Source organism: Tympanuchus pallidicinctus, unplaced genomic scaffold, assembly GCF_026119805.1.
Source record: "Tympanuchus pallidicinctus isolate F22 unplaced genomic scaffold, pur_lepc_1.0 scaffold5, whole genome shotgun sequence".
Taxonomy (NCBI): Eukaryota; Metazoa; Chordata; class Aves; order Galliformes; family Phasianidae; genus Tympanuchus; species Tympanuchus pallidicinctus.
The window spans coordinates 39,130,947-39,134,439 of record NW_026294769.1 but is presented as its reverse complement, the minus strand read 5'-3'; the positions used below and the strand labels follow the sequence as shown (position 1 = coordinate 39,134,439).

The window sequence follows — 3,493 nt, the reverse complement described above, 5'->3', positions numbered from 1 at the left end:
CTGCATGCAAGCCTCTTCCTTTGTGCAGCCATTACATTCAGAAAAAAATAAGACAATTTATCTCTCATAAGACTTTAATGCACTGCTGACCCTGTTTTTCTGGTTTAAGAGCTTATGCACAGTATTCTTGTTTGCTATAAAGGCAGTATGCCTAACCAGTTTACATTTTCCCTATGTGAACTACTCTGAAGAGAGTAAAATATATACATTTTTCTCTAAAGCAATATGAATGTATTAGAAATTGATGTGCAATATTGGAAAATAAACTCCCAGATAAACTTCAGGCACCTTCAGTTTTGACCTGCAACAATTCTAAATAGTGTGAAATAGACAAAATTAAACTTGAGCAGAAAGACACACAGAAATGGGAGAAGTTTTAACGGATAGCTCTATTATTCATTTTGTGTAAAACTACTTGTGCTCAGCACTTATACAGCGATCTTGAATCTTCATGAGGAACTCCTCATAGTGCTTCTTCATGCTTAGCAATGCGCCTGCTCCACTTCATACACATTTACTCATGGTAATCCTGTTTGCTACCTGTCCTCAACAAAGGAAAGAATGCATCATTACATCTATGCAGGAGGTGGCAGAGCACACAAGATGAAGTTCATAGGATACATCAATGAAGAAGAAACAGGAGGAACCAAAGTAAAGAGGAAATTTCTACAATGAAGTAACAGTGATAAAATGTTGAGAACATATAGGCAACTAATGGCTCCACTGGAAAGACTAATTAACAGTCTGGACATTAGAACTGAAAACTAGACAGCACAGGTTCATTTATGATAGACGACTGCTGGCTCAGCTGCTGAGGTAGTACTATGCCCTTCACTACGTCAGTTTTCCACATGTGATTTCACAGTCATAAGAGGTTTAATTATAACACTTAAAGTATGGAGGAAATTTCTCTATGCTACTATAAATAAAACTTTAAAATTAGATTGTTTTGTGAATCCCGTTATCTGTGAAATCTGAAGCCTGTGTAATGCACTGAACTTCAACTGTTTCCAGGTTTAGACCTGTTATGGTCCATTCATACAAGGAAATAAGTCTAAATGTACAGATGTGAGATGAAAACTAGACTTTTCAACATAATCCTCAGTCCCTGACTTCCATTGTTTGCTGAAGTGCTGTTAATGTGCATGAAATGGGATTCATCTGCTGTTTTCTGTGCCTCCATCCAACAGGTGCTGTTGAAAGATAGTCATTTGTGACTTCCAGCAACACCTAATGACTATCGCCTCTTCAAACAGCAACTACATCTGAATCACAGCACTCAGAAAGCTATGATTTTTTTTTTCCCACTATAGTGCCATTAGGAAATAACACTCAGTATTATAAATGTCGCTAGGGAATGTGCTAAAGGCTTCAGAGGAATTTTTAAAAAGACAAGAGCTGGTTTCAAAGTATTTACAGTTCAGTTTTCCACATAGCAAAGCAAGAATGCCAAACACACAGGCAGGTTTCAGGGAAGCACGTGAAATAAAACCTAATGGATTTCCTTTCCTATCACGCATGAACATCATGATGGTCCGAAAAACGTGTGGCAGATGAAGAAACACAAATCTGTTTCTCTAAAAGCACAAAGCAAGCAAAGCACTGGGTGAATTGCTCTGCAGCACTTCACCTCCTACTACCCAAAAGGCATTCATGTTTTTTTTTTACACACAGAAACAACGCTATGGAAGTGAAATAAAACAGAAACAGAAATAAAGAAGACTTGGACAAAAACATCTAGCAAATTGTGTGGAGACAGATTTCAATATTTGAACGTTTGGCAGAATGCATGGAGAGTAGTGTCAGTCCTTAATTGTACAGGTTTAGAAAGAATTCAGCCTGTGGGCAAGGTGCTCCTATAGTTTCTTATTAGAGAAGCTTCACACTTAACAGTAATCTTTCAGCAACTTACAGTAACTTAACTAAATGGCTGGCATCTTTCAGGCCCTTTTCCAGTTCTAGTGATAAGAAATCAAGGACTGGTGCCAGTAAAAAGTTGCTGCTACCGTTCTTCTCCTCCCCAGATCCTGTTCGGGCCCACGCAGCAGAAAGTTCTCTTGTATTGCAGTCCTGACCTGCGTAATTCAGGTTGGCAAAGATGGTTTCATTGTGCTTTGTTCTTCCTGCTTTAACGACCGCTGCTTCCCTTCCTTGCTGAGACTTGAAGGGGCTGCATGTGTTCGCAGCAGAAGTCCTTCTGTCCGTTTTCCAGTTCTAACAAAAGGAACAAAGAAAGAAGCAGGCCCTGTGGGTCGTTAACAAGGGACTCTGGCATATTTTATATCTCTGACGCTTAAGAGGCTTTCTGGCTTTGCCCTACTGGAAACTGATCTGCCACCGGCCTTTTCTAATCCCCCACACATTTCCTTCACCTGATACTGCAGTGTCTGCGCAACCTTCTCTATAGAAAGCATTTCTTTAGATTTCTGAAGTTTCAGACGATATTTAGCAAAGCAACCGGCAAGGAAAGTGTTGATTTTAAAATTTAAAAGAGGTGAAATCAAAAAAAGTTGAAGGGAATAGTAAGAAATAGAAAAGCAATAGCGAAGTTAACCAAGTAGAAAGCGCTGTTAAGCTTTAGGAATGCTAGCGGTGGTAATTCATCACGCGGGAATGGTCAGAAGAGCCGAGAATCTCATCTCCACCTCTACGAACTGCCTTCCCCTGCTCGGCTCAGCAGCTCCTCGCCGACAGGAGCGACACCCGAGCAGTAAACAAACGCGCGCCCTGAGCGCCGCCGGCCCCTCAGCCGGCACGTCCGGGCGCCCCGCGCGCACTGCATTTCCCAGCAGCGCCGGGGCTGAGAGGCGCCGTGTCCGGCGCGGAGGCCGCTGGGACAGCCGTTAGCGGGGCGCGTCACGGCGGTCGCCCGTGAGGGGGTAGGGTGGCTGCGGCTGTGCCGCCGGGCTGTGCAGGGTGGGGTGTACGTTGATATGTTTTCTAGAGTGGGAAGGTTCTGATATACACTAGACAGAGGGAGGGGAGCGAGTTTTGTAAGGGTGTAGCTCAAAAACAACAAAAAAAAAAAACAAAACAAAAAACCAAGCAAGAGTGCTTCCTCAGTCCCCATTCCCAAGGAGGGCAGTGCCAAGCAATAGCTTTGATGAGGAGATTCTCCACAGCTGGCTCCCAGCGGAGGAAGCTCTGGTACAAAAGAGATCGATTTTTAGAATCCTTTCTTAAGCTTAGGATGTCTATGACCGCCTCACATGCACTGGGGAGAGTAAGCTGCTAGAGAATCAGCGTGCCTGCATCCTGTGGCCATGTTTTCGGGCATTTGCTCACAGCAGGCTCAAAGTTGAGCCCTGGGGACGCAGGCATTGTGGCAGTGCATGATTTTCACCATAAATCCTTGTGCAAACCACCTCCTACATTACCTGATATTTACGGAACATCGCACGGCTTTTTGTTTCTTGGGGCTCTTTGGTCTTCCATAGGTGAGGCACGGAACATGAGAGCGGTAACTGGGCCATCTCTTTGACAGCATCTTGAC

The 3,493-nt window shown here is 43.5% G+C and overlaps 1 long non-coding RNA gene across 1 annotated transcript; it reads right to left on the bottom strand.

Moving 5' to 3' along the window:
* Positions 1-374: 374 nt before the first annotated feature.
* On the bottom strand, positions 375-2,762 carry LOC128090721 (uncharacterized). The gene is made up of 2 exons (XR_008211072.1): positions 1,913-2,762; positions 375-540 (listed from the first exon to the last, which is right to left on the bottom strand). It is a non-coding gene; the product is annotated as an uncharacterized LOC128090721 (long non-coding RNA).
* Between the last annotated feature and the right edge of the window lie 731 nt (positions 2,763-3,493).